Below are 25,596 nucleotides of genomic sequence, written 5' to 3' on the forward strand. Positions count from 1 at the left end.
ATTAGAAAATATAAAAAGAGGTCTAGACCATGGTTCAGTTGACAAATTCAACGATTTCAAATGAAACATTGAGTTAAACTTTCACTCAAATATTTTTAAGTACAGGAGATTTTAAAGTAAAGGACATATTTCTATGTTTCATAAATTTGAGAGTTCCTTTATGAAAAGTTTATTATTCTGCAATCAACAGGTAATTCCTCTCTATGCCAAAATATGTAATACTATTGCATGTGGTAATATAATTACACATGTGGTAATAATAACTTACACATTATTGCCTAATCAAAATGCAGATATAGATATTTGTAAACTGCACTATATATATATATATATATATATATATATATATATATATATAAATGAAAGTATGAATACTCGTAGCAAAGTCTGTAGCCACAATAAATACTGGTGTGTATATATATATATGGGTGTAGAAGCATATGAATGCAATGTAACTCATAACAACTTTTACCGTGACTTAGATTCTCAAAAACATCAGTATACTTATTTTCAAGACCTCCTTTGCAATTAAAAAAATGTGGAAAAGTCTTTTCTCAATGTTCAAAACTTAACATCCACCAAATATATATATTCAAGACAAGCCTTGCAATCCTAAAGAATGTGGCAGTGCTTTTAATCAAATCTTAAGCCTTACTTAACATTGCAAAATTATTACTCGAGAGAAAACCTACAAATGTAAACAGTATGTTCCAGTCTTTGAGAATTATTCAGGCCTTGCTAAACACCAGAGAATTCATACTGGAGAGAAACTCTACAAATGTAAAGAATGTGCCAGAGTTTTTAGTCAAATTTCAAATCTTAAACAACACCAAAAAAAAATTCATACTGGAGAGAGACCCTACAGATACAAACAATGTGTAGGAACCTTTAAGAATAGTTCAGCCCTTTCTAAACACCAGAGAATTCATACTGGAGAAGAACCCTACAAGTGTAAAGAATGTGGCAAATCTTTTAATCAAATCCCAAGCCTTACTCAGCATCAGAGAATTCATACTGGAGAGAGACCCTACAGATGTAAACAATGCGTCAAAACCTTTAAGGATTGTTAAGCTCTTTCTAAACACCAGAGAATTCATACTGGAGAAAAACTCTGTAAGTGTAAAGAATGTGGCAATGCTTTTAATCAAATCCCAAGTCTTACTCAGCATCAGAGAATTCATACTGGAGAGAGACCCTACAGATGTGAACAATGTGTTAAATCCTTTAAAGATTGTGCAGCCCTTGCTACACACCAGAGAATTCATACTGGAGAGAAACCCTACAAATGTGAAAAATGTGGCAAAGACTTTTTTTTTTTTTTTTTTGGGTGGTGGTGCTGGGGATCGAACCCAAGGCCTTGTGCTTACAAGGCAAGCACTCTACCAACTGAGCTATCTCCCCAGCCCCAGCAAAGCTTTACATCAAAGTTCAAACCTTAACAAACATCTAAGAATTCATACTGGAGAGAGGCCCTACAAATATAAACAATGTGGTAAAACTTTTAAGCAAACCTCAGCCCTTACTCAACATCCTAGAATTCATACTGGTGAGAAACTGTACATATGTAAACAATGTGTTAAAACATTTAAGGATCATTCAACCCTTTCTAAACATCAGAGAATTCATACTGAAGAGGGACCTTACAAGTGTAAAAAATGTAACAAGGCTTTTAATCAAATTTCAACTTACTCAACATAAGAGAACTCATACTGGAGAAAGACCTTACAAATTTAAACAATGTTAAAACCTTGAAGGATTGTTCAACACTATCTAAACAGCAAAGAATTCATAGTTGAGAGAAATGCCACAAAGTAAAAATTGTGGCAAAAATTTTAACAATTAATCAAGCTTCACTCAATACCAGAAAATTCATAGTTGAGAGGAGCCCTTAAAATATAAAGAATATGATAAAGCCTGTATTCAAATTTTAAACCTTCTCCAACATTAGGTAATGGATCCTATTTAGAAATCTCATGTGTAATGACAAAAGAAAATTTTCTGAAGTGTACACTTCAGAGAACAGCAAAAATATTTATGCTATAGGAAAAAATATAGTTTTTAAGGGTGTATCAAATAATTTATCTGTACATCATATACATGTACAAGTGTTACTGATGGAAAATCCTGTAGACAATGTAGCAATAACTTTAAATTTTCATTAAGGTTTGCTGGCCATCATTATTTGATATGGTATAAATTTTACAAATATGGAGTATAGTGCAGATAGCTCATCTCAGAAGAGATATAGATTCATTATAAATTCAAGCTTAATAACCTTATTCTTGAAGCCTGGAGAACAAAATTCTTACATCTTGTATGACTTAGCATCATGTCAGAAGAATAAAGTTCATTCCTGAAATATTTTAGTCTGCATTGTTTCCAGAGACTTTACAGTGAATATTGGAATATATTCTTCTGATTATACATAATTTTTTACTAAATATAAGTCAGTTTTCTATTATGTAACACTTTGTATCTTGAAGGATAGTTTATTCTACTTCACACATTAAGCTATTTCACTTAATGCTATAGGTAATGGTAATATACTATTGGGTAGATTAGGAATAAGATCACTATTAATCCTTTTCCCCAGTTTTGTAAAATTTCAAATTATTTGGAGAACTGTTACCATGTTATATTTTTATTTCTTCATCATTGTGTAGTTACTGAGAGATTGATAGTTCTTAGACAGGTGTTATAGGAACATGGTGGTAAGCCCCAGATTTCTAAATTTCATATTCTAAAATTTTACTGTACATTGTTTTTCACAGGCCATCATTTTGGGCCTACAAAACATGAAAAATAAATAAATATATAAATAAAATCCCAAACCAGACTTTGGTTGTGATTTACATAGACTGAAATATATATTTATATAGTTTTTGGTTCTTTTATTATACATGACAATAAGATCCAATTTTATATATTTAAACAAACATGGAATGTATCTTCTAGTTCAGACCCCATTCTTATGAATGTACATGATGGTGAGATTCACTATAGTGTATTCATACAAGTACATATGAATATTATAAAATATACATTTTTTAGTGCTAGGTATTGAAACTGAGGATGCTCTACCACTGAGTTACAGACCCAAACCTTTTTATTTTGCAACAGATTCTTGCTAAGTTGAGAAGACTGAGCACAAAGTTGTAGTCCTCTGGCCTAAGCCTCCTGTGTCACTGGGATTATAGGCATGCAACAAAATGCCTTGTGAAATAAACAAGTATTACAATCTGGTGAAAACTTAGGGTTAATTGAACTATGGGTGTAATAAATGTCATGCATGCATATGTGTATATGTGTTATTTGTTTGCATGCATGTTTGTGCATATATATTTTTTTTTCTTTTTTCTTTTCTTTTTTTTTTTTTTTTGGTGCTGGAGATCAAACCCAGGGCCTTGTGCTTACAAGGCAAGCACTCTACCAACTGAGCTATCTTGCTAGCCCCCTATGCATATATATATATATATATATATATATATATATATATATATATATTGAGAAGAAAAGAGAATTGAACTGAAAAAAAATTTAAATTGCTAATAATTTATGAGAAAACTCATGAAAAGTCTACTTTATGGACATTGAACTTATTCCTACTTCAGTTCCTTGTTTAAAATCTCACTATCCCAATTTTGTCATTTTTTACTTGCTTCTTACTCATGTAAGGTCTAATATATGACTTATTCATTCAAAGTATTATTTATGACTTCATAAGAACAACTTTATGACATTATGCATTCAGATGTTGACTTGTAGATATAATTCTACAATGAGAATATTGATACATTTTACTTTAATTATTTATTTATTTAATTATTTAATTATTTCCTTCTGAATGGGAAAACATTAATTTTTATTTATAACTTGACATGTGATATCACAAAATTTAAAAAATTTACTAAGCCAATTCATTCAGGTGAAAACTGGGTAGACCAGTTCTCATGAGACTGTCTTGACATTTGTATAGAGGGGAAAGTTCTGAAAAAATATTGCTAGGAATACAATAGACTCTCCATAATTATGAGCAAAATATTATTATTAAAATGAGGTTGATGTTTCATATAAGAAATTGAAGTAAAGAAATTAATTTAATTCTGCATATGGTGAAAGTACATTTCTCCCAGAACTATATGAATTACTCATTCTAAATTTAGGAAGAAGAATATTTTATTTTATAATTATCTCATTTCTCATTGACTTCAGATTTGTCTTCAGTTATGTAGGCATCACAGCAATTATCCTTCATGGGTTATGTTATAGTTCTTCATTTCTTAATTTTCTATGCATTTCATGTCATACAGGAATTTTTTATCTCTGGTGAATTGTTTGGAATTTAATGTGAAAATAAATGGTGTTTTGGTAATATGGGGGCTTCACTCTAGTTTATGTTATATATAATTAAAATTTTTATTTTATGGTACAGTGTGAATTCACAAAATATGTATATATTATGAATTAATATTTATCAGTTCAAATATCACTTCTATTTTTTATCTGCCTATGGTTGACTTTATTCTTTCTTTTTTATTTTATTTTATTTATTTTTTTAATTTTTACAGACTGCATTTTGACTCATTTTATACAAATGGGATATGTCATTTCATTTCTATGGTTATGCATGATGTAGATTTCTTGTGAGAACATTCAGAATACATTTTTCTATCTACTGTGGGGAGTTTTCCATGTCCTGCATGGATGAGAAGAGTTTCTGTCAGATATCAATGCTGCTGGCGATCAATTACTAATAAACTTACCTAATCAATAAACACAAGAGTCAATACTCTTTTCAAATGGAAGGGGGTGTGACAGATCGGACCATACTAGATCTGGCCTCCAACAAGATGGAGGACCCCACCTTCACCTTTATTTATAGTTACATAGGTAAAGGAGCCCAGACTGGGAGGGGCTTTGGTGAGGAACAGGATGGGGTGGAGTTAGGGAAGTCATTTTCTTAGAGAATTAGCATTTCCTCGGGGGTGAGCCACCTCTGTACAGGGCCATTTACTCCTTGGCTGTCTGAAACACTCTCTCATGATTGCCAATTCCTGGGAGTCAGACCTCTGTATCCCATGGCTCAGCCAAGCCTGATTCTGCTAAACATGGATGGCTCCCTGTATATTCCCCTTTTCTTCTCTTTAAAAACACAGCTGATATGTGGATGATGACACATAATGGGGGGTGGGAGGGGTTAGTGTTAGGGTTAGAGTTAGGGTTAGGGAGGGGAGCAAGAATGGAGGAAGGAAGGACTGTATAGAGGGAAAAGAGGGGTGGGAGGGGTGGGGGGAAGGGAAAAAATAACAGAATGAATCAAACAACATTACCCTATGTAAATTTATGATTACACAAATGGTATGCCTTTACTCCATGTACAAACAGAGAAACAACATGTATCCCATTTGTTTACAATAAAAAAAAAAAAGAAAGAAAAAACCACAAAAGATGGGCAGCTACTCTGAGGTTCCAGATCTTGGTTCTGAGAGCTGCTTCGGGATCCTGGATCTTAGTTCTGAGGGTATGGCAACATATTATCTTGATACAAAAAAGAATTAGAAGCAAACATGTCATTACAATAATATACCATTCAATTTAGGAAGTATTTGATCAGCTAGAGATGCAGAGTCCATGAGATCAATTCTGCTTTTTGGAATATCCTGGATGTGGCAATGTGATTTTATAAGATTCAGGTTATTATTATTGATATGTCAAATATCCATTAGATGATTCCTAATTATCTCTTAGTCCCATTGGGAAATATGATATTTAGTTATAGCAACACAGACATGCTTTCAGTCATTATGGCATTTGAGCCTTTGTTCAAATCAGAGAGTAAAAAGCTCATCACTGATATTTATAATAACTGTTAAAGTATTTATTTTGATCTCAATCATTTTATTAATAACTTTCCAAGGGCCATAGCATCTTGACAGAGTAATTATGCCCCTAGATATAATGCATGTGGGAAGAGATAGAAACCTAAAAGAATACATTGAAATATATAGGACTCAAATTAGCATATTAGAAATAACTTTTAGAATATAAATGTGAATTACTCATCTTTCTAATGAAATATTAATCAAGTTTGTTGGATTCTAATTTGGTATTTATTACATTCTTACCAGCAGTGCAAAGTAATATCCAAACAATAGAGTAATAGTCCAAAGTACATGGAGTTTCAAAAATCAGAATGATTATATATCTAATCTTATTTTGTATTCTGAAAATAGTTTTAAATAACTCAATTATTTGCCTAGTTTCTTAGGCCTTCCATTGTATTAAAAATTTAGTTTAAATATGTTTGTTTGTAAATTATTTTCAAGAAGAAGTAAAAGCAAAATATTTTTAGTGGCAATGTTGCCACATTAGGCCTTTCTGGCTTTGAAGCTTCTAGAGGAAGATATTTTGATATAACTATCTTTTTATCAATTTTTGAAGATCAATCCAAAAACATATCCACCACCTTTAGAGATAAAGGTAGTATTGGCAAGACATTTATATATTTCATTCATTTAGGAAAGGTGCCAGATTCTATTACAGAACAATTAAGGCAGTAAGATGTTGGTGAGTATGTCATAGAAATGACAGACTTTTTATGAGAAAGTCCCATTCTAATAACTGTTTGAACATATAATCTTAAATTCCATGGGCCAGTATAATTGGCTGGCCTAGGTATTCCTTACGTTGTCTTTTCCTCAAAGGTTATCTTTAGACAACCAGAGTGTCTATCATGGGACTAGCATATAGATAAATTTCCACTGTAGCCAGTATAATTAAATCCAGTCACATGGAAGGGTGTAATGTGAGTATCTGTGAAACCTCCCATCATATGACTATCATCAATAAGTACTGGGATTTATTCTCCAGCCTACATTGCTGGGTGTATTAAAGGTGAATTCAGGAAATGGCCCAACAGATTTCCCACGTATTTCACTTACCTGAGAGCTCAATAGAGCTCATACAAATATTTTGGTTGGAGATTTAAGATCTTATTATTGTAAAATCTGGTGCATTTTATTACTCCATGTGTCACTCATCAGTGGTTAGACTCCTAATATAATTTTTAGAAAAGTTTTTGAAATTAAGTTGGTTTACATAGAGTTCTGTTTCCCCCTTTTTATTGTTTTTTAATTGTAGAAAAAGATTGATAGAAACTGGAGTATTATTGGCCTTAAATTGTAGACAATGCCCTAGCATTGTACCAGTATTCAAACCATAAGAAGTGACTTAATAAATATTTCTATTTGATCAGGAAAATTAATAAAATTCACCTATCATTAAAGTCAATGTTGTTGAGTTGAAGAGGGCATTACAGTTAAATAAGGCCTAGTTTTTAACCAAATATGATTTTATTTTGTCTCTAGTAGTGGGCTGAGTTACAAAGTTATAAAATGGAGTCAGTACAGACATTGAAAATCAGTCTCATGACCTGTTTATTCTATAGGTAATGACTTTATTATTTTACATTAACTTATTAGAATTCAGGATAGTGATTCAATAAATTATTTAAAAAGTCAGAATTTATGTCATTGATCTAGCAATCAAATTCTAAGGGATGTATGCAAAGATAATCTTTATGCATAAAGATATAGTTGTATGAATATCTTTAATAACCTTGGTTTTAAGGTAGCAAAAATAATCCAAATGTCCACTATAGGGTTTTGGATAAAGTGTATGATAAAAAAATCTTGCATTGAAAGTAATGTAAAAGAATATTAATTATGTGCAATCTAAATCTTACTAGCTTTAAAATTAACAATATGATTCTATGTGTAAAAAGTATGTATAGCTCCTGGATCATTTATGGAAAGCAATTTAGAAGGTTATTTACTAAATGTTAATAATAGTTGCTTATGGATGACAGAACCTCAAAAGAGTCTTATGTGTACTTAATTTTTTCTAAGTGGATTTCCTGACAAAATTCAAGTAAGTTACCTTAATCTTGAAACCATCTTTAGCCTCTTATCTGAATATTATTTCATAAAACCTCCATATGTAATTCTTTGGATTAATAAAAATTAGGTAGCATAATTCAGTATCACATCTGAAACATGAAACAGATAAGTCAAGAGAGCTTCCATCCCCTCTTGGGGAAAGGTGTAAAAATATTTCTATATCCCATATGTTAACCTTTAAATAAGCCAGTATCTCCTGAATGTCACTAGGAATATAGTTTACTTTTTAGTGTAGAGAGTAACATAAAAATTGTATAATGTGTTTATTTAATTTTAAAATATTAAATGACATAATTTTTAAATTAATTTGTTATTATTATGTAAGTTTATAAGTGAACATTATTGAAAAAGCTTTAGTTTGGAGAGCATTGACTTAGTAAAATGTTCCTTCAAATCTTGTATTTTAAAGACTTCTTTATCTAGAAAACTAGGATACAGCTAGCATAATAAGTCAGCGCTGATTACAATGGTTAATTAAAATATAGTCATTGATGTTTTATATTAATCAAATTTGACTTTTAAAGAGAAATTTGAAATTTGGAATGAAAGGTGGTATTTTAAAATAAGTTATTGTTTAATCAAATTGTATGTTATAATTTCTTTGAAATTAGATTTTTAAATAATAAAAATTCAACAGGCATAAGAAATTATTTTATTGGAATGGAAGATTAATGTTTTATGTAATTCCTTTTTCTTCTACTCTTAAGTTAGAAGGTCCAATTAATAGGGGTTTGTGAAAAGATCTTATCCATATTTGTAGATAGCCTTTATGATAGAAACAGTAGATTTTAAAGAATAAAAAGCTTTAAATAATCTTAGCTGGGGCTGGGGAGATTGCTCAGCTGATAGAGTGCTTGCCTTGCAAGCACAAAGCCCTGAGTTCGACCCCCAGTACTGACAAAAAATAATAATAATAATAATCTTAGCTGATTATGTTAATTATATATAGTCAATTTAATTATATATAAGCCTTTTGAAAATTATTTTGTACAAATTTTGTTTTAATTTATTCAAATATGTTATAGTCTTCTATTTTACCAGGTGAAAAAAAATTTTTAGACCCTTATATATCACATCTGATAGTTTAAGTCCTAGCATCTTGGTTCTCAATGAGAACAAAGAGAATAAAGGAATTTTATACCTTCTTTATATTAATCAGTTTGCAAATATGTCTAATGTTTAAATATTTTTTAGTTAAGAGTATCTGATGTTTTTATATTTAGTAGACATTTTTGTATCCAGTGACAATCTGTTAGCATTTCATCCTTGTAAATCATTAATAATATATAAGTATAATAATAATTATAATTAATTATTATACCTGTAATAAAATTTTGAATAATTAATCCCATTTACCTCAAATTAGATTTATTTATTCTTAACTGCAAAAGTCAAGACATCAAACAAATGTACATATTAATATTAATCATCTCTTTCCTGTTGAAGAAAACTGTATGAAACAAGGGATATAGGGATTAGCAATTTTATTATTTATTTGACCACCTGGAAAAATGTGAGTTTATAATTATAAAGAAACCTTTTTATTTTTAGTTGTTCACCCAATATAAATTAAACTTTACAAATTTACATGAATTAAAGGTATATTGTTCCATTTTTAAATTTTAATTCATGAGTTGTCATCTATATACCAATTTTGAAATCATGTACATGATATATGGATGCACACATATAGACAGACAATATAATATGCACATAACACAAAAGCAAAGACCTTGTAGCTTTTTATAGTAGAATCCCCATTGTAATGTAACAGATGTTCAAAAACCCTAGTTGAATAAAAATAGGGCTGATCAGAAAAGCATTAAAATTATGAGGTCAAAAATATAGAATTTAAGGAAAACACGAGTTCTGGAAAAAATGATATGGACATTAATTATTTTAGGAAAGCACCATGCAATTTACTTTTTGGTTTATATTAGCCAGAGTTCAGGTAAAAAATATTTTTTTCCTTTTTTTTTGGGGGGGGGCAGTGTCTAAGACTTGTCTTCTGCTGAGTCTGCAGTCTCCTTCCATTTATATTTCAATGTGAGCCTTGACTGAGATTTGGAAGGAGCTGAGGTAAATTATTTGTCTGAGCAGAAACTTCATGCCTAGGGTATTTTAATTATTTTTTTTCCAGTTAGTAATCACACAGGTTTGGATGTCAAAGAAAATTATGAGACCTTATTTTATGTTATTTATTTTATTTTTCCCAGCAAATTGTTACTCAGGAAAGTAGAAGACTAACTAAGTAGAAGATTAAGATTTAATTTGCCTTTTCTTCTGTAGAATTAAGAAGAATTAGCATTCAAGTGCAGCGGAGCAGGGGGAGGGGCTAGAAATAAGCCCGTGAAAACCATGCAGATCTGCCATGTTTTCTCCAAATTCTTTACAGTTTGGAGCAAGGTGGGTCACTGGAGCAGGACTGTTGAAATGCAAATTACAGAGGTCCCATGCTAACTCATCTTCCTCTGACTCTGAATGCTTTCCATTGCATAGAGATCCTGTCCCCATTCTCCAGTATCACTTTGTGTAAGGGAACCTGCCTAGAGCTAACTTCAATTTTTGAAAAAAAAACTTTTTTTTTACTTAACACATTCCCAGAAGACAGAGATGTCCTTGAGGATTAATATTCTTGACTCTTAGATCTAAATATCTTAACAGCATTTCTAAGTCCTGTGATCAAATCTCCTGAAGTCTGTTAATCAATATCTTGGTCCAAATACAAGGAAATTTTCCTCAGAAAATGATGGACAAACTTTCTGAAATACCTTTAAGAACAATATGAGCTTTTGTACATAGTGTCCCTTCTGTTTTAAGATAGTTTTGAAGATATCTAAGTAACTTTTCCTCCCTTAAGTTAGAGATTTTCCCTGAATTCCTGATTAGGATCTTTTCTTCCCAGGATTCCAAACTTTGGCACCTATCTCACCCAAGTTAGGTCTCAGTCTTGAACCAAGTCACACAGTGAAGCTTCACAGCACTGCAGGAGAGAGATGCAGGCAGATCTGTGAGATTAAAAATGACCAGGTCTGACTAGGGGCCAAGATGGCGGACTAGAGGGCGGCTGCATTTCACGCTGCTCCAGGACGCAAGATTCAAAAGAGGAGATAGTGAGAGACTTGGGACCAACTCAAAGCTGCCGGGTGAGTCTCTCCTGTTGGGGAGGCGTCCCGGATGGGGCAGTAGCCCCGGAATGCAGGGAATTTGTGAAGTGGAGTTGCTCGGCGAGACGCCCCTCCCCCCACTGGAGCGGTAAACATGGACAACTGGGATCATCGTAGAGGAGGCGGCTCAGCATAGCGCTTGGACTCAAGCAGCTGCTGGGGCTCCGGGCGGCTGCCTGGGGAGGAGCTGCGTGGCGAGCTGTTTGGACCCAGAACGACCGCTTCCGAACACTGGGGGGTTGCCCGGAGGAGGAGGAGAGGCCCGGCGGGTCGCTTGGGTCTAGGAGTGACTGCATCAGAGCCACGGGCGGTTGCCAGAGGAGGAGCTGCGTGGTGAGCTGTTTGAAATCAGAGTGGGCGCTCCTGAGCGCCGGGGGACTGCCCGGAGGAAGAGGAGGAGCACTGCGGGACGCTTGGTCTGGGAGTGACTGCATCAGAACCACAGGCGGTTGCCAGAGGAGGAGTTGCGTGGTGAACTGTTTGAACTCAGAGCTAGCGCTCCTGAGTGCCGGGAGGTTGCCCGGAGGAGGAGGAGGAGCGTGGCTTGTTGTTTGACCTGGGAGTGACTGCATCAGAGCTGCGGGCGGTTGCCGAAGGAGGAGCTGCGTGACGAGCTGTTTGAACTCGGAGCAGCTGCTCCAGAACACTGGTGGCCTGCCTGGAGGAGGAGAGCGGTGGGACGCTTAGTCTGGGAGTGACTGCATCAGAACCACAGGCGGTTGCCAGAGGAGGAGGCGAGTGGTGAGTTGATTGGACTAAAAGCAACCGCTCCGGAACACCGGTGGCCTGCCTGGAGAAGGAGCGTGGTGAGTCACCTGGTCTCAGGAGCCACCGCTCCTGAACACCCGGGGGGCTACCCCAAGGAGGAGGAGGAGGAACAGGGCGGGTCACTTGGACTTGGAGTGACTGCCTAGGGCTACGGGTGGTTGGTGGGAGGAGGAGACCCAAAGTGAGTTGTTTGGATTCCTAGTGACTGCGTCGGAAACCGGGCGGCTGTCCGGAGGAGGAGGTGTGTGGCGGGTCTCTGTGTCTCAGAGCTATTGTACGGGGCTCCAGGTGGTGGCTCAGGGGAGGGGCTGCATAGCCAGGCGATTGGTGCAGAGCAGGGTCCCAGGAGCTAGGTGGCTTCTTGCTGGAAGAGCCGCACAGAGACACGCCTAGGGGCGGAGCGAAGTTTCCAGGGCGGCGGGCAGATTCTCTGGGAGAGGCAGCCTAAGGAGACTCGCCTGCGAAGGGTGAGGCTCCCAGGCCCAGGACGTAGGTCCGGGCCCCTGGGATCGTTGCAGAAGAAGACAGCCCTGTCCAGGGGGTAGTTGTAGATTGAGGGGAACCTCTAGGAGGGCAACTGACTAGCGAGACGTCCCCACCGAGTGACTCTTCCCAGCCGGGGGAGGTTTTCCCACAGGGACGGTAAAGTCAGAGACATAGGCACAAACAGGCCTTGCCTCAGACCGCAGCCTACTTCCCCGTTGGATGACCATTGGTCAACAAGTGGAGACACCTCTGACCACTAGCAGGGAATATACGCCACCTGAGGGTCACCACCCTAGAGAGGCAGCTTCTTCGTGGAGCTCTGCATTATCAACCTCCTCCAAGACTTCAGGCTACTGAAGGATAAGAGGGGATATACTAGCAATCTTCAGGGACATTATAAGTTGATAGAGGAAATCTGCAATATCTTAATGACCCACTGATCCCTGAACAATATGAGAAAACAAGGGAAGAAAATGCCCCAAACAAATCTAGATGTTACATCAATAAAATCCAACGACAGCATGGCAGAAGAAATGACAGAAAGGGAGTTCAGAATGTACATAATTAAAATGATTAGGGAAGCAAACGATGAGATGAAAGAGCAAATGCAGGCATTGAACGATCGCACCAATCGACAGTTAACAGAGCAAATTCAGGAAGCAAAAGATCATTTCAATAAAGAGTTAGAGATATTGAAAAAAAACCAAACAGAAATCCTTGAAATGAAGGAAACAATAAACCAAATTAAGAACTCCATAGAAAGCATAACCAATAGGATAGAACAGCTGGAAGATAGAACTTCAGATATTGAAGACAAAATATTTAACCTCGAAAACAAAGTTGAACAAACAGAGAAGATGGTGAGAAATCATGAACAGAATCTCCAAGAACTATGGGATATCATGAAAAGGCCAAATTTGAGAATTATTGGGATTGAGGAAGGCTTAGAGAAACAAACCAAAGGAATGAACAATCTATTTGAAGAAATAATATCAGAAAATTTCCCAAATCTGAAGAATGAAATGGAAAATCAAGTCCAAGAGGCTTATAGGACTCCAAATACACAAAATTACAACAGACCCACACCAAGGCACATTATAATGAAAATACCTAACATACAAAATAAAGACAGAATTTTAAAGGCTGTGAGAGAAAAGAACCAAATTACATTCAGGGGGAAGCCAATACGGATATCAGCAGATTTTTCAATCCAGACCCTAAAAGCTAGAAGGGCCTGGAACAACATTTTTCAAGCTCTGAAAGAAAATGGATGCCAACCAAGAATCTTATACCCAGCAAAACTTACCTTCAAATTTGACGATGAAATAAGATCATTCCATGATAAACAAAAGCTAAAAGAATTTACAAAAAGAAAGCCAGCATTACAGAACATTCTCAGCAAAATATTCCATGAGGAAGAGATAAAAAACAAAGAAGCAAATCAGCAAAGGGAGGAATTATCCTAAAGGAACTGTCAAATAAAGGAGGAACCAAGATGTGTCAAAAATTTTAAATATGAACCAAATGACTGGGAATACAAATCATATCTCAATAATAACCCTGAATGTTAATGGCCTGAATTCATCAATCAAAAGACATAGACTGGCAGATTGGATTAAAAAGAAAGATCCAACAATATGTTGCCTGCAAGAGACTCACCTCATAGAAAGAGATACCCATAGACTAAAGGTGAAAGGATGGGGAAAAACATACCATGCACATGGACTCAGCAAAAAAGCTGGAGTATCCATCCTCATTTCAGATAATGTGGACTTCAAGCCAATGTTAGTTCAGAAGGGATAAAGAAGGACATTTCATACTGCTTAAGGGAAGCATAAATCAGCAAGATATAACAATCATAAACATCTATGCCCCAAACAGTGGCTCATCCATGTATGTTAAACAAATCCTTCTCAATTTTAGAAACCAAATAGACCATAACACAATAATACTAGGTGATTTTAACACTCCTCTTTCACCACTGGACAGATCTTCCAAACAAAAATTGAACAAAGAAACCATAGATCTCAATAACACAATCAATAATTTAGACTTAACAGACATTTATAGAATATACCATCCAACCAAGAGCGAATACACTTTCTTCTCAGCAGCACATGGATCCTTCTCTAAAATAGACCATATATTATGCCACAAAGCTAATGTCAGCAAATACAAGAAGATAGAGACACTACCTTGTATTCTATCAGATCATAATGGATTGAAGTTACAAATTAATGAAAGAGTGAAAAACAGAAACTACTGCAACACCTGGAGATTAAACAATATGCTACTATATGATGAATGGATAACAGAAGATATTAGGAAGGAAATTAAAAAATTCTTAGAGGTAAACGAGAACAAAGAAACAACATATCAAAATCTCTGGGACACTATGAAAGCGGTACTTAGAGGAAGATTTATTTCATGGAGCGCATTTAATAAAAGAAGTAAAACTCAAAAAATAAATGACCTAACACTACAGCTCAAAGCCCTAGAAAAAGAAGAACAGACCAACACCAAAAGTAGTAGAAGACAGGAAATAGTTAAACTGAGAGCTGAAATCAACGAAATTGAAATGAAAGAAACAATACAAAAAGTTGACAAAATAAATAGTTGGTTCTTCGAAAAAATAAACAAAATTGATAAACCTTTAGCCACACTAACAAAGAGAAGACGAGAGAAAACCCAAATCACTAAAATTCAGAATGAACAAGGAAATATCACAACAGACACGACCGAAATACAAAACATAATTAGAAGCTATTTTGAAAATCTATACTCCAACAAAATAGAAAATTTCGAAGACATCAACAGGTTTCTAGAGACATATGAATTGCCTAAACTGAACGAGGAGGACATACACAATTTAAATAGACCAATTTCAAGTAATGAAATAGAAGAAGTCATCAAAAGCCTTCCAACAAAGAAAAGTCCAGGACCAGATGGGTTCTCAGCCGAGTTCTACAAAACTTTTAAAGAAGAACTCATTCCAATACTTCTCAAAGTATTCCAGAAAATAGAAGAGGAGGGAACTCTCCCAAACTCATTCTATGAAGCCAATATTACCCTGATTCCTAAACCAGACAGAGACACATCAAGGAAAGAAAATTTCAGACCAATATCCTTAATGAACATTGACGCAAAAATTCTCAACAAAATTTTAGCAAATCGCATACAAAAACATATTAAAAAGATAGTGCACCATGATCAAGTGGGTTTCATCCCAGGGATGCAAGGTTGGTTCAACATCAGGAAATCAATAAATGTCATTCACCATATCAATAGACTTAAAGTCAAGAATCACATGATTATTTCGATAGATGCAGAAAAAGCATTTGATAAAATACAGCACCCCTTCATGCTCAAAACACTAGAAAAAATAGGGATAGTGGGAACATTCCTTAACATTGTAAAGGCCATCTATGCTAAACCCATGGCTAATATCATTCTTAATGGTGAAAAACTGAAAGCATTCCCTCTAAAAACTGGAACAAGGCAGGGATGCCCTCTTTCACCACTTCTATTCAATATCATCCTTGAAACTCTAGCCAGAGCAATTAGACAGACCAAAGAAATTAAAGGGATACGAATAGGAAAAGAAGAACTCAAACTATCCCTATTTGCTGATGATATGATTATATACTTAGAGGAACCAGGAAATTCCACCAGAAAACTTTTAGATCTCATAAGTGAATTCAGTAAAGTAGCGGGATATAAGATCAATGCACATAAATCTAAGGCATTTTTATACATAAGCGATGAATCTTCAGAAAGAGAAATTAGGAAAACTACCCCATTCAATATAGCTTCGAAAAAAATAAAGTATTTGGGAATCAATCTCACAAAAGAGGTGAAAGACCTCTACAATGAGAACTACAGAACACTAAAGAAAGAAATTCAAGAAAACCTTAGAAGATGGAAAGATCTCCCATGTTCTTCGATAGGAAGAATTAATATTGTCAAAATGGCCATACTACCAAAAGTGCTATACAGATTCAATGCAATTCCAATTAAAATCCCAATGATGTACCTTACAGAAATAGAGCAAGCAATTATGAAATTCATCTGGAAGAATAAAAAACCCAGAATAGCTAAAGCAATCCTTGGCAGAAAGAGTGAAGCAGGGGGTATCGCAATACCACATCTTCAACTCTACTACAAAGCAATAGTAACAAAAACGGCATGGTATTGGTACCAAAATAGAAAGGTGGATCAATGGTACAGAATAGAGGACATGGACACAAACCCAAATAAATACAATTTTCTCATACTAGACAAAGGTGCCAAAAATATGCAATGGAGAAAAGATAGCCTCTTCAACAAATGGTGCTGGGAGAATTGGAAATCCATATGCAACAGAATGAAACTAAACCCATATCTCTCACCATGCACAAAACTAAACTCAAAATGGATTAAGGATCTCGGAATCAGACCAGAGACCTTGCATCTTATAGAAGAAAAAGTAGGTCCAGAGCTTCAACATGTCGGCTTAGGACCAGACTTCCTCAACAGGACTCCCATAGCACAAGAAATAAAAGCAAGAATTAATAACTGGGATAGATTCAAACTAAAAAGCTTTCTCTCAGCAAAGGAAACTATCAGCAATGCAATGAAAGAGCCTACAGAGTGGGAGAAAATCTTTGCCAATCATACTTCAGATAGAGCGCTAATCTCCAGAATCTATAAAGAACACAAAAAACTCTACACCAAGAATGTAAATAATCCAATTGACAAATGGGCTAAGGAAATGAATAGACACTTCACAGAAGAAGATGTACAAGCAATCAACAAACATATGGAAAAATGTTCAACATCTCTAGTAATAAGAGAAATGCAAATCAAAACCACCCTAAGATTCCATCTCACCCCAATTAGAATGGCAATTATCAAGAATACAACCAACAACAGGTGTTGGCGACGATGTGGGGATAAAGGTACACTCTTACATTGCTGGTGGGGCTGCAAATTAGTGCAGCCACTCTGGAAAGCAGTGTGGAGATTCCTTAGAAAACTTGGAATGGAACCACCATTTGACCCAGCTATCCCACTCCTTGGCCTATACCCAAAGGACTTAAAATCAGCATATTACAGAGATACAGCCACATCAATGTTCATAGCTGCTCAGTTCACAATAGCCAGATTGTGGAACCAACCTAGATGTCCTTCAACCGATGAATGGATAAAGAAAATGTGGTATATATATACAATGGAATATTACTCAGCCATAAAGAATGATAAAATTATGGCATTTGCAGGCAAATGGATGAAACTGGAGAATATCATGCTAAGTGAGATAAGCCAATCTCAAAAAACCAAAGGAAGAATGATATCACTAATAAGTGGATGATGACACATAATGGGGGGTGGGAAGGGTTAGTGTTGGGGTTGGAGTTGGGTTTAGGGAGGGGGCAGGAATGGAGGAAGGAAGGACTGTATAGATGGAGGGGAAGGGTGGGAGGGGAGGGGGGGAAGGGGAAAAATGGCAGAATGAATCAAACAACATTACCCTATGTAAATTTATGATTACACAAATGGTATGCCTTTACGCCATGTACAAATAGAGAAACAACATGTATCCCATTTGTTTACAATAAAAAGAAAAAAAAATGACCAGGTCTGCTGGAAGTTATGTTCTTTCCACTGAATTTTTATTCTGGCTATGTACTGAATGTGACAGAATAGATTTGTGTTTTTATTTCTCTCTCTAGAGTGTGAATTCCCCAGGCTTAATATCACACAATAAAAAATTCCTTTCTCTTCCTATTAATAAGCTATTCACATGCACGTGTTTCCAGGAGCAAGGACCAGACACCTACCTTAATTTATTTCTTCTAAAGTCCTCTCGAACTGTCCGTGTTTTGGGCACCAACTGTGGGGGATTTTTCTCATCCCACATGGATGAGGGGAAGATTTTTTGTAAGAGAACAATGGTGCTGGTGATCAATTAACTACTAATAAACTTAACTAATCAATAAACACGAGTCAATACTCTTTTCAAATGGAAGGGTGTGTGATGGATCAGGCCATACCAGATCTGGCCTCCAGCAAAATGGAGGACCCCACCACCTTTATTTATATTTACATAAGTAAAGGGGCCTGGACCAGGAGGGGTTCCCTCTGTGAGGAACAGGATGGGGTGGAGTTAGGAAAACCATTTGCTTAGAGAATTAGCATTTCCTTAGGGGTAAACCAGCTCTGTACAGGGCCACCTACCCCCTGGCTGACTGAAACAGTCTCTCATGACTGCCAGTTCCTGGGAGTCAGACCTCAGTATCCCATGGCTCAATCAAGCCTGATTCTGCTAAACATGAATGGCTCCCCACACACTGCCTTATAATATCAATACATTATTTTTTTTTCTGAATAAGTAGAGAGAGGATCCCCATTTCCATCCCAAAAGCAGAAGGATATTATCTACAGTAGGGAGAAGGGTGGGTCTGAAGGCTCCAAACCAGTATTATTAAAGGACTCTACTTCTCTTCTGGGTTGGTGTTTTCTATTTGTCCTGCTTGCTTTTCCTCCCCCACCATTTAATGCTCTGACCTGTCCTGCTCTGTGCCCAGGAGGCTGACCTTTCCCAAGCACATTTTCCTTGTTTACCTGCTGACTGTTTTCTAGGTGGGTTTGACCAACAAGGGGCAGTGGCAGGACAGGAGAAAGAGATTGGGGTAGTCTTTCCCTGTGTTTACTCTGCTTTCTTGGCAGCAGCTGGGCCCTTCCATAAGGACAGTCTCTGCTGAATTCTTTCTCCAGACCTGGTTCAGCACTCATAGGTGCTTTGGGTGGTGATGATTTCTCACTATTCTAGTTGAGTCTGTGGTTGCCTTGTTTCCCAAATGCTGCCCTCACCTCCACTACAAGTCATTTCACTAATCTTTCCATCTGGAGCATCTGGAGTAAATGTCTTTATTGCCAAGTCATTGGCATCACAATATCCAAAGCCAAGACCTGGAGCTTTCTAAGCAAAGGCTTAACAGTCTTTGCTTAGTAAGTAAGACTTCCTAGGACACCCGTGGCCCAAGCCCTGCCTTAGGGGTTGATGGTAAAGGCAGTCTGGAGAAGAAAACTCCAGGTCTCTTTTCTGAAACTACTCACAGTCAAGTGTTGTGGTTGATCTTTATTTTGGAAATTTAAGAAATAAGTTTGATACATCTACTGATAATACATTATTAACTACTGTCAACCTAGGATGTAATAAAACATTAGAACTTATTGTTTCTATATAGCTGTTATTATCAATACCTCCCTGTCCTTCCATACCTCCCTCAGGTATAACCACAGTTCTGCTCTCTACTTCTCTGAGATCAACTTTTTTAGATTTTATTCATTGGAGCATAGTGTTTTTAATTCCACGACTACCTTTCTTTCACTTACCACTAAGTTCAATAGGTTCACCTACTTTGCTGAAAATGACAGAATTTTATCCTTTTGCTACTGAGTTATATTCCATTTTATGTGTTCGTGTGTGTATCTTTTTTCCATTTATATGTGTATGGGTACTTGATTTTATTCCATATCATGACTGTTGTAAATAGTGCTACAACAAGCACTTAGCATGACATGTTTGGTAATACAAAATGACAACAACTCTTCATGGCATACGCTACATGTTACTGATATCTCAACCTCTGATGTCTTCATTTCAGCTTCAGTTTCATTATCAGCTCCACAATAACCCCCTCAGGAATGCCCATAGGGATTGTGACACTGCTACAGTCTTGTTAGCTTCACAGGACTTTCTTTGAATCTCAGTGGAAGACCCTGTGACCCCTACTAAGAACCCTACATTTTTGCAGAACCAGCATCACCAGAATGATGCCAAGGACTGTTGCTGGCTTGAGCAGTAGCAGGGCCCCCATGAGCCATAGCTGCAATAGCCTTTGCATGCATGGTCAACTAAGAACAGTAAAATAGATCCTGGGGAAAGGACTTCCTGGACTTCCTTCTGCAACCAATGTGCACCCAGTCTCTTAACATAAGCTTTCATTTTTGCACACTTTAATATGGTATTGCTGATTGCTTAGATGCCCTCAAAGCACATTTTCTGTTCTCTCTTTGCAAAGCATTTTCTTCCCTTGTACTAATCTCTTGAACAATCATCTTTCTTGGCACCAATTTTACAGGCAATGTTCTGGCTAACCTGCAAGTTTTTAAAATTCTTTCACTCTGCTTTTTGCTTCTGATTATCACATTCAACCTGACTTAAAGCAATCATCAATACCTGTGCTTCTTCCTGAATGCTGTACTGTTATGATTTTTTTCCCCACAACATTGAGTCATTGATTTTAAATTTGGCTTGACAGATTCTCAGTTCATGGATAAAGTGGAGACAGATTATTTGGCAGAATATAGCATGTGGCTTCTAGTTCAATTCCCAAAAGAGTCTCTTTCACTCTGAACTATCATAAGCATAGTCTTTACATTCCTATCATCTATCTGGTTCTCTGAGCTCATTCAAGAATAACCTGTTATGCTCTGCTTACATTATAAGCCTTCTGCAGTCTGCATTTCAAAAATTTCAAAACTGCTCCCACAAACCAATCCAAAGACTTCTGAACCACATGGTCAGTTTACTCACATTGACTCCATTTCTGGTACCACTTTCTGTGTTAGCTTTTTATCACTGACCAAAATACCTAACAGGAACAACCTATAGAACAAAAACTTTAATTTTGGCCTCTTTGTTTCAGAGGTTTTAATCTAGTGATGGGCTGACTCCAGTGCTCTAGACCCAAGGTAATTCAGAACATAATGGCAGAATGGTATGGAGGAGGGAAGTCACTCAGTTCCTCACAGCTGGGAAGCAGAGAAAGTCACTGGTGACAAAACATAAACCCCAATGGCACACTCATTGACTTCCTCCAGCCATACCCTGTCTACCTAAAGTTACCACCCAGTACAGTAGTTCTTTCAAATCATCAATTCATCAAATGAATCACTCTAGGTTATAGCATGCCTAATCATTTCATCTCTGAATGTTCCTACATTAACTCATATGACCTTCCAAGGGATACTTCATATCCAATCTTTTAAGTTGGTTGGTACAAACCACAATTGTACTCTGGCTTTTTTTAAATTAGTTCCATTAATAATGGGGCCTCAACAGATCCCCTGGTCATCTTGGTGCAGCATGAAACTTGCTTTCATGCTTGTTTTTTTTTTTTTTTTTTTTTCTTTCTTTCTTTTTTTTTTTTTTTTTTTTTTTTTTTTTTTTTTGGTACTGGCATTTGAATCCAGGGATGCTTTACCACTACTGATCTACATCTGAAGCCCTTTTTATTTTTTATTTTGAGAAGTGAATTTTTGGACTCTGTGGGTTCCTAAGTCTGATGCTTGTTATCACAATGAATGTAGTCATGAAGATACTTGATCATGATCCCCTGTATACCTCTTCAAAGTTTGTCTAGAGTATATATTGAAGAGTGAAATTGCTAGATCAAATGGGAATGACTGACTAGATTCTTTGTAAGTGTGCATAGAAGACATGCAGAACTTCTTACGGGATTTTGGATCAGGAATGAGGCAGATGAATCAACAAAGGCAACTCATTAATGCCGAAGTAAACAGGAGGCTACCATCAAAACCAGTTCTCCAGTCTTGGACTTTTCAGCCTCCAGAACCTTTACATAAAGGGAATGAAGAAAACTGACAACAGATGAAGTCAAAGGTCATGGCAAGGATTTCGAATATTATTCCATGTGCAATGGTGAAATCATGTATCCCTGAATAATCTTGATTCTCCTTGTCACATGAAGACATTTACAACTGAAGGACCATGACTCAGGATTCAAAAAGAGGAGGTATTGAGAGACTCAGGACCAACTCAGAGCCACTGGGTGAGTCTAACCTACTGGGTGAGGTTCCCCGGATGGGGCGGTAGTCCTGGAACACAGGGAACTTTGTGGAGTAGAGTTGCCCAGCGAGACTCACCTGCTGGAGTGGTGAACCTGGAAAGTCAGGAGCATTGTAGAGGAGGGCCTCACAGTGAGAGACTTGGGTGCAAAGCGAGGCTCCCTGACCCAGGCAGCAGGACCACACCACAGGCAGCTTCTCAGAGGAGGATCACCCAGCTAGAGTCTCACTCACAGGGCAATGCTCCCTGGGCCAGGTGGTAGGTCTGGACCCCAGGGAACATTGCACAGGAGGGCTGCCTAGCCCAGGTGGTAGTTCTGGACCAAAGGGAAGTTCTCAGAGGAGAGCTCCCCACTGAGACTTCCCCACGGTGTGAGTCTTCCCTGCCAGGGCAATAGAACCAGAGACCCAGGCCCAGAAGAGCCATGACCCAGCACACAGTCTAGTCCTCCTTTGGCTGACCATTGGTCAACAAGTGGAAGCACCTCTGGCCAATAGCAGAGAATATACCCCACCTGAAAGCCAGCTAGAGGGGCAACTTCCTTGTGTATCACTGCATTATCAAGTTCCTCGAAGACCTCAGGCTACTGAAGGCTAGGAGGTGAGTTATTGGAAATGTACAGGGACACTATAAGTCAATAGAGAAAATTTGCAATATCTCAGAGTTTCACTACTAGAGGGGTAGATACCTGAGCAGTATAAGAAAACAAGGGAAGAAAATGTCCCAAACAAACCTAGATGCTACAGCAATAAAATCCAATGACAGCATGACAGAAGAAATGTCAGGAGGGAATTCAGAATGTACATAATTAAAGTGATCAGATAAGCAAATGATGAGATGAAAGAGCAAATGCAGGCTTTGAATAATCGTATCACCCAACAGTTAAAAGAGCAAATGTGCGAAGCAAAAGATGATTTCAATAAAGAGTTAGAAATACTGGGAAAAAAAAACCATACAGAAATCTTTGAAATGAAGGAAACAATAAACCAAATGATAAACTCCATAGAAAGCATAACCAATAGGATAGAACAACTGAAAGGCAGAACCTCAGACATTGAAGACAAAATATTTAATCTTGAAAACAAAGTTGACCAAACAGAGAAGATGGTAAGATATCATAAACAGAATCTACAAGAATTATGGAATATCATGAAAAGGCCAAATCTAAGAATTACTGGGATTGAGGAAGGCACAGAGACACAAACCAAGGGAATGAACAACCTATTCAATGAAATAATATCAGAAAATTTCCCAAACCTGAAGAATAAAATGGAAAATCAAGCACAAGAGGCTAATAGGACTCCAAATATACAAAATAACAGTAGACCCACACCAGACACATTATAACAAAAATACCTAACATACAAAATAAAGACATAATTTTAAAGGCTGTGAGAGAAAAAAAACAAATTACATTCGGGGGAAACCAATATGGATATCAGCATATTTTTCAACCCAGACATTAAAAGCTAGAAGGGTCTGGAACAAGATGTTTCAACTCTGAAAGAAAAAGGATGCCAACCAAGAATCTTATACCCAGCAAAACTTACTTTCAGATTTGACGACAAAATTAAATCCTTCCATGAAAAACAAAAGCTAAAAGAATTTACAAAAAGAAAGCCAGCACTACAGAACATTCTCAGCAAAATATTCCATGAGGAAAAGATGAAAAACTATGATCTAAATCAGAAAAGGGAGGAACTACCCTAAAGGAATAGCCAAATAAAGGAGAAACCAAGTTGTGTCAGAAAACAAATATGAGCCAAATGACCAGGAATACAAATCATATCTCAATAATAACCCTGAATGTTAATGGCCTGAATTCATCAATCAAAAGATGTAGACCGGGAGATTATTTAAAAAGAAAGATCCAGCAATATGCTGCCTGCAAGAGACTCATCTCATAGAAAGAGATACCCACAGACTAAAGGTGAAAGGATGGGGGGAAACATACCATGCACATGGACACAGCAATAAAGCCAAAGTATCCATTCTCATATCAGATAATGTGGACTTCAAGCCAAAGTTAGAAGGGATAAAGAAGGACATTTCATACTGCTTAAGGGAAGCATAAATCAGCAAGACATAACAATCATAAATATCTATGCCCCGAAGAGTGGCTCATCCATATTCATCAAATAAATCCTTCTCAATTCCAGGAATCAAATACACCACAACACAATAATACTAGGTGACTTTAACACACCTCTCTCACCACTGGACAGATCTTCCAAACAAAAATTGAACAAAGAAACCATAGGTTTCAATAACACAATCAATAATTTAGACTTAACGGACATATATAGAATATACCATCCAACAAAGAGCGAATACACTTTCTTCTCAGCAGCACATGGATCCTTCTCTAAAATAGACCATAAATTATGCCACAAAGCTACTGTTAACAAATACAAGAAGATAGAGATACTGCCTTGTATTCTATCAGATCATAATGGATTTAAATTAGAAATAAATGAAAGAGGAAAAAACAGAAACTACTCCAACACCTGGGGATTAAATAATACACTATTGAATGATGAATGGATAACAGAAGACATCAGGGGGGGAAAATTCTTAGAGGTAAATGAGAACAAAGAAACATATTAAAATCTTGGGACACTATGAATGCACTACTTAGAGGAAAATTTATTACATTGAGTGAATTCAGTAAAAGAAGAAAAAAATCAACAAATAAATGACTTAACACTATAGTGCAAAGCCCTAGAAAAAGAAGAACAAAGCAACACCAAAAGGAGTAGAAGACAGGAAAGAGTTCAAATCAGAGCTGAAATCAATGAAATTGAAAGAAAAGAAACAATTGAAAAAATCGACAAATAAATAGTTGGTTCTTTGAAAAAATAAACAAAATTGATAAACCCTTAGCCACACTAACAAAGAGAAGGAGAGAGAAAACTCACATTACTAAAATCCGAAATGAACAAGGAAATATCACGACAGACACAATTGAAATACAAAACATAATTAGAAGCTATTTTGAAAATCTATACTCCAACAAAATAGAAAATTTCAAAGACATCAACAGGTTTCTAGAGACATATGAATTGCCTAAACTGAACGAGGAGGACATACACAATTTAGACCAATTTCAAGTAATGAAATAGAAGAAGTCATCAAAAACCTACCAACAAAGAAAAGTGCAGGACCAGATGGGTTTTCAGCCGAGTTCTACAAAACCTTTAGAGAAGAGCTCATTCCAATACTTCTCAAAGTATTCCATAAAATAGAAGAGGAGGGAACCCTCCCAAACTCATTCTATGAAGCCAATATCACCCTGATACCTAAACCAGACAGAGACACATCAAGGAAAGAAAATTTCAGACCAATATCCTTAATGAACATC

This window comes from Sciurus carolinensis, chromosome 12 (assembly GCF_902686445.1).
Source record: "Sciurus carolinensis chromosome 12, mSciCar1.2, whole genome shotgun sequence".
Classification (NCBI taxonomy): domain Eukaryota; kingdom Metazoa; phylum Chordata; class Mammalia; order Rodentia; family Sciuridae; genus Sciurus; species Sciurus carolinensis.